Genomic DNA, 14,519 nt, shown 5'->3' with positions numbered 1-14,519 from the left:
GTTTGAATGGAACTGGTCTACTCAATCTCTGATACAATACAAATTAGAGGTTTTGTGAAACATTTTTAATGCTTTTGAAACAAAATTTAATTAAAATTTAAATTATTTTAACCCTTGAATTTTATTTTAAAATGGCAGTTAATTTCAATAATTTGGAAGGACCCAAATGCTAAAATGTAACCAGATAGTAATAAGCATAACTATAATCTACATGGTAGTTTCATAATGATTAGATGTAATGCATGAAAAGATAGCAGGTCAGTAATAGAGCCATGCATAAAACCCTCCTCTCAAAATCTTTATTTGCATTTCTATTACTGAAATCATTTTCTAATAATGAAGTTGCCATGAGAGAAGCTCCATTACTAAGGAATCACTATTACAGAAACAACGTTATTAAAGCATTGCTATGTACAGGAACTTTTATTAGAATGATACAAGTTGTATATCATTGTAATAAAGCTTCCATTATAATCCTAATTGCATAAAGCTATGTTTGAGTATAGCAATGCTAGAGCTGTAGGACTTTTAATAAAATATCAAAATAATGCTTTGGTAATAGGATTGTTTAGCATACTAATACTTCAGGGAAGGTTGAACTGACTAATGGATGATGTTTATGTCACTGATTAGACACACTATAGCAAGAATTAAAAAGAACCCTCATGTACTTAGTAACATGCAGCCCAGATATGTATGTGCTGAGGTACACATAGCAGTTCTCTTTGGTATAATAACTCAGTATGTCCAATTCACTAACTGGTACAAATAGCAAATTGCTAAAATGGACATTTGTAACTGTAATAATTAAGATGTTTAATGTTCAGATCTACAGAGAGCTGGTTATCAAAAAATTAACAGTAAATTATATACACCCACAGACATATCTTGAGAATTGCCTGTTAGAAGAACTACTGGAGAAATTGCGTTTTTGTTGGTGGAAGAGGGAGGGTGTGAGGGGAGGAGGGAGGGAGAGAGAGATTAAATATTATATGGATAACTCATTCTAAGATGCTACTCTATGTCATACATAAATGATACCATGATCTTTCTGAGTTAACAACTAGAAGTTACTATTGGACTTAGGTTCCTACCAGAGAATTTTAGCATATTTGTTCAAATGTTTGTTTTTGTGTTTGCTCTAATGCAGTCAAGTATTCAGCTGTTCCCTCTAGACGCATATATAATATTCACCACCAGAGACCGCCAGAGAGCCATCCAGTCACCCAGGAGGCATGAAGATGCTCCTTAATATACCTGCTGTGTGGATACCAGCAAGCAAGGCACCAGGCTGTCTGAAAAGGGCTTCAGCAGAGGCAATGGCATCAGAGGCCCGCAGGTGGTTCTGCCACAGCCATATTCACCATCAGATAATGGGGCCAAAGCCATTTTGGTTTTGAGATCACTTGTGACAGATGGATTGACTTGGAATCTGCCTGGACAGCAAAGTACTGTTATCTTTGAACACAGTGTCTCCTTTCCATAGTTCCCACTTGGCCTCTGCCTTCCAGATGTGATAAAATGCAAACAGTTAGGTGGGGTTCACTTAAGGCCCAGAAGGTTCATTTTTCCTACTGAGTCTGGTGATCAAGGGCAAATGTGAACATTCCCATAGTGTGATGGTCCCCAAATCTTTGTAGCACCTGAGAGGAAGGTACAAGATTTCATTTTTTTACTGTATGGTCAGCTGGAATATGTTATTTTTCAGGATTCTAATATTCTCTAATTAAATATGATCAGGCCAAACTAGTTTGCAGTGAGACAGTGAGGGACTCTGTTTCTGAGCTACAACAAAGTTTGAAATCTCTCGAGGTGGGAGTGTGTGACACTAAGACAATAAAAGAGCTTAATTATCCAACTGGTCAACTAAACACCTGCAAAAAACAGAAGCATCCAAAACATCTGAAGGTATTTCAACTTCCATGAATTTAACCAGAAATGTGAAATCAGATAATTTAAAAAAAAAAAAAAAAACGATTTGAATTTTGGCATTCACTTGAGTTTGCAGCTTACAATTCTCTAATGTCCTTATTTTTAATACTTGGGGTGGGGGAGAGGGAGGCACCCCAAGCTTTCCAATCAGGTCTTGCAAGGAAAAGCTAAGCTCTCATTGTAAAAAGAATATTCTTTACGCAAAAGTCTTACATCAAAATGGTGAAGACTCAAGAGGCTTACATAAATAAATACTGATGGATTGATTTCTTTGGAAACTGATTCTAATTTCACTGCCTCCCATTTCCTTATCTTCGCCACAAACATTTTGTCAGTATCCCCCAAAGTATAGCTCTCCTTTACCCTCCCCCCCTCAACTCCTTCCTCTATCTCCTTGAAGACAGCCCGGTCCCACACACCCGCTCTTTCCTCTGGCCTGCCACAGACTCCTGGTTTCCTCTGCTCCAGTCTCTCCACTCTCACCCTGCACAGATACCTAATTCATCATCCCAATTACCAATTTTATGTCACTCTCTTGCTCAGAATCATTCCTTATTACTCACTGCTTATTGAGCAAAGCTTAACCCTTTTGGGGGCACCTATCCCTTTCAATATCCAATAAGGGCTGTGGACTTTGCAAGAATGCATAATGCACACAGGTTTTTGCCTACGATTCAAGGGGTTCACATACACCCTTGAAACTTGGGGATTTGGGACCCTTAAGTAAGAAACCCAAAACTATGAAGCATGAACTGTGTGGCCCTCCATTCAGATTCCCTGCAAGCTGGCACCAATTATTTTTCAAGCCTTACATTCTATCAGAGTACCCCTAATCACAGACAAGAGTTAAGTCTCCACTGAGCACCCACCATATGCTAGGAACTACTCTAAGCCCCAAAGACATAGCAGCAAATAAAACAACAAAGCTTCTACTGTTGCTCATATTCTAGAAACCCACAGTTATCCTGATGTGGTCTTGTCACACCTTGACCAACTACTGCATATCCTCAAAGGTATGCAATTCCTAGTTTTAGAAACCTACCTCTTCACGTACCTTACACTCTTTTCAACTGGGTTTTTTCTCTACTCTCAGTTTACCTTGTGTTTCCTCATCTCTATGCTGATCCCCCTACCTGGAATAATCCTTCACCTCCCTCTCCATCTACCAAATATTCAAAGGCAATTTCAAGCCTTTCTCTTTTCAGGAAGTCTTTCTAGAATCATTTCAGCTCACAATAAAACTCTCTTCTTATAATCTCTATCAGTGATCTTGTACTTTTTCATATACTGCCTATAGCACCTCTTTAGAGCTGTTTTATTATATAACTTATTACTATCGATTAATTCTGCTGTGTAATCTGTGAATTATCACCCCATCTCTGGAAAGGGGGACCATGTTATAGATTTCTATTTCCTGACCAGTGCTGTCCATCATAGTGCCTCTTACACACACCACCACTAAATCTCCCTTTGTTGGTTATTGCGGATTGATGGCAAGAGATGATGCCACTGGAGTGATAAAACTTCTCCCTAACTTTCAGGGGTGATCCAGAGAAATTTCAGAGAAGCATTCTCTGCTTGGGGATTGATAGCATGACCAAAGTGATGCACAACTTAGCAAACCAACCCAACCACTGTTATTCATCATTTTGATGGTGAGCCACCTATGTGCAGTCATGAGCATGCAGACAATATGTAATATGGTTGTTTATATTCTAAATAATAATTTGCTTTTGCCATCTACATATGGCAGAGATTGGATGCATTCTTATCTGACCTAACCCTCAAGTTAATACCTGAATCACAATCTTTGAAGGTGACAAAGGGCATCTTAAAACAAACAAACAAAAACCAGATAGCAGATCATAATGGGTATAGTGAATGCAGCCTTGTTTGGTGCTATTAGTCACTGTAAATGCATTTGCTATCTCTGTCTGCATCTATAACTCTCACCATCATTTCCTCGCAGAGTAAACAAATGTTGCTTATAAACTTCCCCATAGAGCCTGCCTTTGCAGGATTTTCTAACCTACCAATGTGCTTAACAGAATCAAATGCCTTGTTAAAACCAAGTATATGGCATACAAATTACAATGCTATTCTTAGGACTGTATCAGAAATGGTGTGACTAAATTTCTTAAGCACGATACTTGTTTTCTTTGAAACCTGAAAGAATAATATGTCTTGATTGTTATCCTGGCATGTACAGTTCTACTCGTGCCTCTGCAATGGCACAGTTGATGTGCCTTTGAAATCCTGAAGAATGTCTTCTACCTTCCAGAGCCTGGGGCAATCTCCATATGGGTTGCTATTTACCCCGGGTGGCAGATTTCCATAAAGCTACAATCACCAAATGCTCCACCAAATGAGGATTGTTTGATGGCAAAAAATATGAGTGTATCTCTACATAAGGATAATGTTATTTGTTATTTGAGCTTATGTTCTATACTAACCACATAGTAGTACAGAATTTGCTGACATCATTAATGGAGACGATGTTTATTGTCAACTTGAGATAAGATCATTAACAACACTAATAGCTAATATTTATCATGTGGTTGCATACTACGTGCTAGGAATTATCCTAAATATTTTATATCTATGATTTTATTTAATCCATGCAACAACCCCATGAAGTACTGTTACCATTTTACAGATGAGGCATGGAGAGGCTGAGCACCTCACTCCAGGCTTACAGCTAGTTTGGAGAAGCCAGCATTTGAATCCAAGCAGTCTGGCTTGTTCTTAATCATTATGTTTGTTATACTACCTCTCGTTTATTTAGTTCCACTCTTAAACTGGGAAGTAGAGGCAACACTAACTGCACCCTGTCCTGCCATGTCAGGGGAAAAATGGTGTCAGATATTTATCATGACTCCAAACATATGGTGTTCAATGGGTTGGCCCATAGATAAGTGTCTAATGTTAATAAATGCTGAGTTTTCCTCCAAGGAACCTTTACCTTCACAACAAAACATGTTTCCATGCAATTGGTTGTATTATTGACTTTGTGATGACCAACAATTTGTCTGACTAAATGGTTCCAGCTAAGACAAGCACAAAATCACCAGGAATGCTTCTGTTCTTTTTACAACACTGGGGAGAGGGTCCTAGGCAAACCATCACAGACATTTTCTCTGATAGCTTCTGCTTCTGTAGCCTAAGAAGAAATGCACTAATCAATATCACATTTTGGTCTACTTCAAGCATGACCTTTAATGCAACTCTGATACAAGCTTCTCTGTTTACACATTTACTAAAAGACTAGCAAAACCTTTATTTGGTGAATATTTTGACTGGAGTGCAAAGTCAGGGCTTCAGACTTGGAATTAATGCCAAATTTGCTACTCTATACTCAAGGGCGATTGGCCTTCTGTATTGCCTCTATGTTCTTCGAGCATATGTCAGTCTGAATCATCTATGTGACACTTAGCATTTACTTGCTATCATTAATTTTACTTACTTGTTTCTGTATTCTTGCATGTCTGCCTCTCACATTGCCAGCATCAGGTTCTCGAACCATCTCTACATTGTGGATTTGGAGTCCAAACAAATGGTCTAAATGGCCTAACGTTGCCTTGGCTCTGATTTCTCTGGCTGTTGGAAAAACCTCCATGTAAACAGACACTAAGACAAGTGGCAATATCAAGACAAGGTGCCTGGGCTGTGATCATCTCACATCTGGATGTTTTCTAAATTATTACTGAACTTGGCACCTGATCTTCAGGTTTTTTGAAACTCTTATCAGATCATTTCATGTCAATGAACATTTATTAGCCCTTAGTTAGGCAAAAGTTATGCACTGCTTATGCATGCTACACAAATAAAAGCAAAATATAGCCACTGCAGTGGAAGAGGTTGCAGTTAAGTAGGAGCCATGTATCTCTGAACAGTTTCCAGTTGGTATTCTAAATAGGGAAATGCAGAGGCATCATAAGGGCTTGCCATGAAAACTCAGAAAGGATCACCAGGCCAAGTGGGAAAGCATTCCAGACAGAGGGAAGCAAGGGCCTGGGGCTGTGAAACAGCCTGGTGTAGAGAGGGCCACAGAGAGATGGAGAACAGGACAGAAAGAACTTATGCGTGTTGGGAGAAAGTTGGATCATGTATTTTCTCAACTGGCAACCCCCCCCCCAACGGCTTCACCAATTTTTACACATTTTCCCTCCTAATATTTCACTGCAACATCATTTCCCTCCTAATATTATTACTTCCCCATCCCTATTATTATTGGCTCACTACAGCAGTTTTCTAATCAAAAACACAGGGGCTCTAGCACTTCAAAAGAAGTTGGAGAATCACTGCGTAGATGTTGAAAGAACAAGCCTTCCATGACAGATCCTCTGTTCACCTGTTCTGCTCCATCTCTGACTCCCCTGCCCTGGGTACCACCATTAAGGACTGAGTGGAGCCTGTTCCTGGTCATGGTTTTGGGACCCTGCACTCACTGCTTGCTTCCTTTTACCCCCGCTTCCCCATGTGTGTGACTCACAAACTATTCAGCTCCAGCTAGGAGGTCTTTGCCCCTTCTCTGAGACAGAAAAACTGCACTTGCTCCTCACCCCGCTCTTTACACACTTTCATGATGACTCTTATCCTACTGTTTTGCAATTGCTTGATTGCAGATTTGTCTCTCCACCAGAATATAAGTTCTTTGAGGGCAAGGACTATGTGCTAACTGTGTCCTAACCCCAGCACTAACCACAGTTCCTTGCTCGTAATAGGTGCTCATTTAATATTTGTGAATGAAAGAGAAAACAGTGAATTACTGCCACTCTCTCCCCAGATTCTAATATTAAGCCTGGAAGTAATAAAATGTGTAGATCAAATTGTACGGTTAAAATCAGCTATTTAGAAGTAATGTTCCCATGTGAAGCAAGCTTTCTCTGTGTGGCCAGGTAGATGCTAGCTAATAGGACATTGGACTATTGCAAGTGATTAGCCCAGCAGTCCTCCCTGGATGGTGCACTGAACTGTGTTAGGCTGCTAGCCCCTCTCAGTAACAGAAGCCTCAGTGGAGGTGGCTGGTGAAAATCTCTTCACTATCTACAATGCCACAGTTAATCAGAGGGAACTATTTGGATTACAAAACCATTACATGCCAAGAGTATGTCTCTATGTAGGACCTAGTAAACAGTCAGTGCCTATTAAGTGTTGACTATTAATTCAGTCTTTTCACCAAAAAATAAGACAATCAGTGGAACCACCATCCTAGCATGCTAATTAATTCTCTGTGTGAAAAGAAATGCTAATCTCCATTTTAAAACATCAATCATGGAAAATAAACTGAAATGTGACCAGATTTTTAAATGCTACTTGTTCTAAAATCAGATGTAAATGAGAGCTTCCAGGATTCTGTAAGAGGCGATTATATGGTGCTAAGAAACTCCATTTAAACTCAATCTTCTAGGAAACTTTAAAATACTTTTTCCAGTTTGAAACTGTTCCCTAATATCACCCTATATATGCTGCTTTCCTTGTCTAAGAAGCTTTGCTCTATAAAAATTTCTCCCGATTTCTAAGTGAAATATTACAGGATTTCCCAGAAGCATTAGCGACGGTTCCTTAGCAACTGTTGATATGTCTCAAAACAACCTGAGACAATCTTCTCTGAGACATATAGTCTCTCCCTCTCTCTGCTAACAGAATTCCACAATATGGCACAAAAGATTCGTGTGGCTAAAAATAGCTGCCGACACACATTTTTAAAGTTGACAGAGTCTTAATGATTTAAGTCTTCCATATCACAGCTTGGGATAGGCGCACCTCAACAACAGTATATCAAAGGGTTCTGTGCAGAGAGATTTTAGAATCTTTTTCTTTTTTAATCACACCATTAACACTCTTGACATTTCAGAAATAATGTTTATCGATTTTGGTGTTAGCACTCCCATAAATTAAGTGATGTAATGGATGGAATTATTGTGGTACTATAAAGAACGTGTCATTCAGATTCTTAACTACATATTAGAAAAAGCACACACTCTGGATTCATGTAAAAATAGCCTCAGATCTGGATAGTAAATAGAAGATGAAGGAAACTGACATATTCCAATGATTGATGGGTTTATCTCCACCATTCCCTCCTGGCTGTTGTACCAAAAACAACTGAATTTGTTTAATAAAAGCAAGCTATAATAGCAATGATCATTCTGCATGCACGCACACACACACACACACACACACACACCCAAGGATAAAAATAAGACACATAAATTCAAGGTTATTCACCCCAAAGAAGTCAGTATAATGAGAAGTATTAGGAAGGGAGAAAAAAGCATTTAGAACCAGTAGCAAAAAACCACATGGTACAAAAAGCAAAAACGGCCCCTAATAATCTGTGGGCTATAAGCTTCCACAAGCAATTTGCATCTTTCACTAGAAGAAGAAAGACAGAGTCTAGCCAAAATCTGTGATTATGGTTCTGGAGTGGAGGTAGGTAAAGGTGGAAATGGTAAAATCACTGAGTAATGGGCAGATTGAAAGAATTCATCTGTGTGTGTGTGTGTGTGTGTGTGTGTGTGTGACATATATAGGATTCACACCTCATAGGGTTATTATGACGAGTAAACAAAGTAATGCACATAAAAAATAACAGTGCCTGGTATACAACAAGTGCTTAACAAATGTTAGTTGTGATCATCATCATCATCATCACCAACACCATTTTTACATTTTATATAGGAGGGCACTGAGTTTCCAAGGAAGTTAAGTAACTTACTCAAGGTCACACAGCTATCAAGGAACTAGGCAGAAGCTGATGTCTGCCTAATTGCAAAGCCCATGACCTTTTCAACTTCACTACAGGTCTAAGCATTCTTACAGAAGTCAAACATTTTGCTTCTAGGAAATGGGTTGCACACACACACACACACACACACACAAGTGTGTGTAAACTGCCACTACTATCTTCATTCTTATAGTTGTAAACTCAAATCTATTGAAAATTCTTAATAGCGTGAGTGTTATTGGCTAGGCGTATTAGAATAATCTACTGCTAGATTAAGACATTTCCTGGTCATAGGTTAAGTATCTAGAAGTGGCTTTGGCTGAAGTGTTGCCCATCTGTCATTGATCTCCCATTCTATACATATCCAATTAGCATTCTTGAAGTTACACAAGTTGCTGAGGTGACTAATTCGATTGTGTTATTTCAAAACAATAATATTACTGTGGGTATAATAGATAATTTTACCACATAAGAACATCAAAATCCATTCATTCAAGGGTCCATTAAATAAGTCCAAATATAAATTAATAATATGCGTCTGTGTTCTAGTTTGAATATACAGAAAGAAAAGTACTTGAAAATAAAAGGGCAGAAGATTTATTTTTAGTCCAGGATATACTGAAGAGTTAATAGTCCTAAGCCAGTGTGGCTCAGGGCCAGAGCAAAATTCACTAATTTGAATCTCTTTTTGTTGCCCTTCCTCTTTGCTCTCAAACAGACAAGCTAATAAGCAGTGAGGACATATCTAGGAACTACAGAATATTTCTGCAGTTTCTATTTTCTAAATCATCAAGCTGTTCTTTAGTTTTATAGAGCAGTTTTTCAATTGTTGAGGATCTTTCTGCAGAAAGGCAATTTGATTTCTATCCTTGGCTTTTCGATTTTACATTCCATCATCACTAAACATTGATTAAGCTTGCTGCAATACACTCCCTTCTATTTGGGTCTTTGAATACTCAGAAAGTCATTATTTATTACAATGCAACAATCTGGAAATATTTTTAAAATATGCTTAATGCAGGTGCTTCATTTATCAGTGTTAACCTTTGTTTTTCTGTTTCAGGAAAAAATGAACCGATGTTTCTTAACAAATATGGCACATCTAATTCTAATGTTTTTTTAAAGGATATATAAAAATTAAAATTCTTTTTCTGAGAATATCATCATTAAAAAAAAAAAAAAAAAAACTCAGGTCTGGTAGGCAGCTTTCTAAAACGGCTCAATAATTCTTATCTCCTGGTATTCATTCCCTTGTGCAATCCCCTCTCCCCGCATGTGGGCTGGACCTCATTACTTGCTTCTAATGAGCAGAATACGGCCAAAGTGATGAGATGTCACTTCCATGATGAGGCTACAAAAGGCCGTGGCCTCTACAATACTAGCTGTTTCTCTCTTCCTGACGCTCTCTTGCCCTCTCACTTCCTCAGTCTGATGGAGCACACGGCCATGTTGGAAGATGCTCGATGGAGAGACTCATATGGCAGGGAACAAAATGAGGCCTCGTCCTACATCCAATGAGGAACTGAGTCCTGTCAACAATCAGGTAAGTGAGCCAGAAAGTGGATCCTGCCCAGTGAACCTTGACATGACTGCAGCACAGTGAGAAACCGAGGGCCAGAGGACCCAACTAAGCCATGCCTGTTTTCCTTACCCACAGAAACTGGAAGATAATAAATGTTTAGGGCACTAAATTTGCAGGTAATCTTTTGTACAGCAAAAAATAAGAAATAAAAGCTCTAAAATGCATAATGTCATCATTCATACTATTTAGTAAATATTTGTAAGAGCCTCTCATATGCCAGGCACTTGGCTAGATTCTAGGAATGCTGTGGAGAATGGAACACATGTGGCCCTTGTTCTCTGGGCCCAGGAGAAGACTGCCCTGTATGCCCTTCCCTGACGGGCACTTTGCATTTGGGTCTCCACAGGAACTTTGATGAGTGTTTACTGCACGTGATGAGAGAGGCCCTTGGCCTCAGAGATACACTCTCCCGCAGAAGGCCGTTGGTAAGCCAAAGCCTGGTCTGAACAATTATTCCCTGCTCCAAGGGGCTGACAGTCTTCTTCTTAGGTACAACAAGAGCTCTGAATATGTAAGTAGTGACACTTATTACTCAGACTCTTTTATACATGAAGGGTAAGAACAAGCCTTGAATACATTTTTCTCATATTAAAAAAAAACTTATCCCATTAGTCTAATCATAATAGTAATTATAATTGGAACCCAATTATAATTGTTGCAACAACAATGCAACTTCAAATCTTTCGTAAATGAGTAGTCTTCATCTGCTTCTACTAAATTATTCCTATCAGGCTTACAAAATATCATACATTTAGCTCATTGTCACGCCTATGTTTTTTGTTCTATTCTTACCTGTCAAAAAACTCAACTATATTCACATTGCCTTCAGATTTTGTGGCACATTCTTTTGGTGGTAAATCTGTATTCCTGAAGATCAATTACATTTTTAGAAACATCTCAAGTCATTCATATTTAAATATCTGTGGATTATGAAGTAGTGTTCAAAGATTACCACATGGAAGTCCATAGCTATGAGCAGACATTTCACTCTTCTAGCTTTTGGAAGCACAAGTAGGCCAAGGAGTAGTTTAGGAAGTACACAGAAGTGACAGTGAAGCAGAACCTCATAATCAAACTGTGAAATCAACCCCAAATGTTTGGGATCAATTTTTTTCAAAAGTTACCTTAAAAGACAGTATCCAAGGCCCAAAGTGGAGAGAACACAACTCTGGTTTGAATAATTCATAAGAACATGTCAACATAAAAGAGAGAATTAGCAGAGATCAGAGAAAATGGAAGTCAGAGAGCAGACTTTGGCAGTGTTCATGTAGCACCATCCAGGACAGAGAATTCTAGGAGTATTAATCCATGAGCTAAGCACTGGATTTAATGGTGACCACAAAAGACATGGATCCTGCTATCACAAACTATATTTTAGTAGGGTAGATGACAGACAAAGTGACTAGTCTAACTAGCAGGAATATGCATGGTGGAGTTGGCCACACCAGGCTAGATGTTGCTTTTAAAATCATCAAACTCTCCTTGCTGTGCTTCTAGGCTCACCGGCTAACACTGTCATTATAAGATGGCTTCCAATAATCTTCCTCAATGCTGGTCAGCTAACATGAGCTTTCACCTTCATTTGGCATGGCTATAAATTAATACATGGACGTTCTAAGTTTTCCCTATTAGTCACTTAACTGGTTAGCATTCTCTGAGTTTTGCCCAAAGAGTTGAAGGAAGGTGGTGGCCAGAGGGAAAAAGGTCACCAAGGAAGACTGGGAAAAGCACTTAGAAGGGAAGGGAGAGATGAAAAGTCAAAACCATGATCAGGAGGAACCAAACTCTGAGACTGGAAGATGAGAACTTGTTTCAAGTCCAAAGGAAAAGTATGAAACAGAAATTGGAGAGTGAGAAGCAAATTCAATGTCTTTTGAGTTAAGATAAGTTACAAATGGAATAAAGCCAAGGAATAAATAAAGGTAAAAAGTTCAGGACTAAGTGGAATCAAATATGTCACTAGTTATGGTTTGTTTGCTGGCCTGAGAAACTGAGAGAATAGTGGAATAATTTTGTGAAAGGAAAAAGGGTTGACGAGGGAAGTAGACTGGGGAGGAGGAACATCAATCCTATTTGGGCCACTTTAGGTTTGAGATGCCATCAAACTACCACAAAGACTGTTTAAATAAATTACTCTGGCCTGCACAGGAATCCCTGGGCTAAAGATTGAACTTGAGCTGCTGGCATATAAAGATATTCAAAGACATGGAACTGGATAAAACCACTTAGGAAGAGAATGCAGACACAGAAGGTCTCCTAAGCCCTTGGGGACACTCTAGCACTGGCAGGTCTAACACAGGATTAACTCTAGAAGTGGGACTGCTGGGTCAAAGGGCATATAAATTTAGTAATTTTTCTAGATATTGTCAAATTGATGTCCCCTGAAGCTGTACTTATTTACTCCCAATAGCACAGTATGAAAATACCCTTTCTTCTCATACTCGTCTCGGTATTATGTGTTTTCAAACTTTTATATCTTTGCTAATATGGTAGGTTAAAAAACGACATGTCAGTATAGTTGTAATTTTCATTCTTCTTCGTATGAGTAGGCTTGAATATCTTTTCAAATATAAGATGCTTGTTTGTACCTGTCTATGAACTTTCTGTTCATAATCTCTGAAGGGCAAGTTTTTCAAGATAGGTGATAATAAGGGTGCTTATATAGCAATGGGAAGGACCTCATGGCAGGAAGACATGATGATGTAAGAGAGGAAGGGCATTACTGTGGGAGTCCCATCCCTGAGAAGGAAGAGGATCCAGGACACAAAGCAGGGGCTATAGTTGGAAAGGGGCAGGTCCACTTTTCCCCACAGTAACAGTAATGTAAGTGGAGTATCTGGGTACCGATATTGGTAGGCTTGAGGATTCATGCTAAGAAAATGAGGTGGCTCTCTCCTGATTATGTTTATTCTCACTATGAGATATGGTGGGTGCAGGGAAGAGGAGCTTGAGTCATGAGAGGAAAAGATGTGAAACAGGGGAGTAGGAAAGTGAATATACTAGAGGAATGGTATCAAATGACCTGGCCATCTTGTGTGTCCCTTTCAGATTTGTGGTCATCAATTTGAAGTGGGCTTCAACAATATGGCTGTGTGACTTTTTTTTTCCCAGAGATGTTCAATTGCTTAGAGATGGGCAGAACATGAGAGAGATGTAGGATATTAAAGGGTTTGGAAGAGAATGACTACTGACCTGGGTCATAGAGCCTACACATGCTATAGAGAGGTGTGAGAATGTTGAGGTACAGAGGTGGTGAGTGTAAAAAGCAAAGGGGTAAATGGACTGAAGGACTCTGTGCAGCTAGGAACTGCTGGAGTGGGAATACAGGAGTATGGGAATGAGAGGCAGTCCCTGAGAGATCAGGATGGTGCGTGGTGAAACAGCCCTGGCCACAAGGTGCTAACAGATTTTCTACAAGGCTGAAGGGGCCATGAGCCTCACATGGCAGTTAGAGATGTTCAGGAAAGAGAAGGTTGCAGGGGAAGAGAGAGCCAGATTCAGTTAAAGACAGGAACTGAAAGGAACAGTCCATGGAATGGCTGAGAATAATTGAAACTTTCTCCAGACAGCACAGTGAAAAGTATGGCATGGAGGGAGAAGTGGGAAACATAGGTGACAGATAGAAAGGGCAGGACAGAATGAGTCTGAGGATCCAGGGGAAGTTAGATGAATGGAGATCATTACATCATGGGTAGAGAATGATCCAGAATCTGTAGGTTATATATAAGAAATAATAAAATCCTAATACACTGTAAGATAGAAATGAGGCAGTTTCCATAAGTGAACACTATATAATGATCCACAGAATAGTAAACTGCTCGCAGATAATATTGCAACTGGTTCCCTTTGGACTTAAGATTTTAGAATCCCATTGTGCACTATGGAAAGAAGCTGGTTCGATGTTTTACAACTGGAAGCTATTGTGCTGAAATTAAAACCAGGAAGTTTTCTTTACGATGATAAGCCTCCTTATCTCTATAGGAGAAATTTTAAGTTCTAATTAAACTTCTAAATTAACCTGAATGGAAGCCCAGCTCATTTAATAGAATCCTAGAATTTCAAATTGTATGGAAACTTAGATGTCATCTAGTTCAACCAATCCATCCTAAAGAAAGAGGAAAAAAAAGTTTACATTGACCCTCCCCTCCTCCAAACTCTCCAACTTTCTCAGCACATAATCCTTTAACTTTTGTCCTGACTAAAATCTGACAGCCCCTTAAGGCTCTCTTGTCCTTGCAATCCTCTCAAATAGAAACTCAGTGCTGGGGCCGGGAT

General features: G+C 39.1%; 1 protein-coding gene across 13 annotated transcripts in view; it reads right to left on the bottom strand.

The window, feature by feature from the left end:
* The window catches only part of ATG10 (autophagy related 10), a 236,221-nt gene that overhangs the window by 28,183 nt on the left and 193,519 nt on the right, over nt 1–14,519 (bottom strand). Inside the window, exon 6 of one of the 13 annotated variants that reach the window (XR_012376704.1) lies at nt 5,396–5,529. The exons of the other annotated variants lie outside the window; for them this stretch is intronic. The gene's annotated coding sequence lies outside the window, so the exon portion shown is untranslated. The remainder of the gene's footprint in view (nt 1–5,395; nt 5,530–14,519) is intronic. 13 annotated transcript variants of the gene reach the window in all.

Source organism: Callorhinus ursinus, unplaced genomic scaffold, assembly GCF_003265705.2.
Source record: "Callorhinus ursinus isolate GAN/ISIS: 27379988/994484 unplaced genomic scaffold, GSC_fseal_2.0 scaffold3, whole genome shotgun sequence".
Lineage (NCBI taxonomy): Eukaryota > Metazoa > Chordata > Mammalia > Carnivora > Otariidae > Callorhinus > Callorhinus ursinus.
This window is presented reverse-complemented; position numbering and strand designations above follow the sequence as displayed.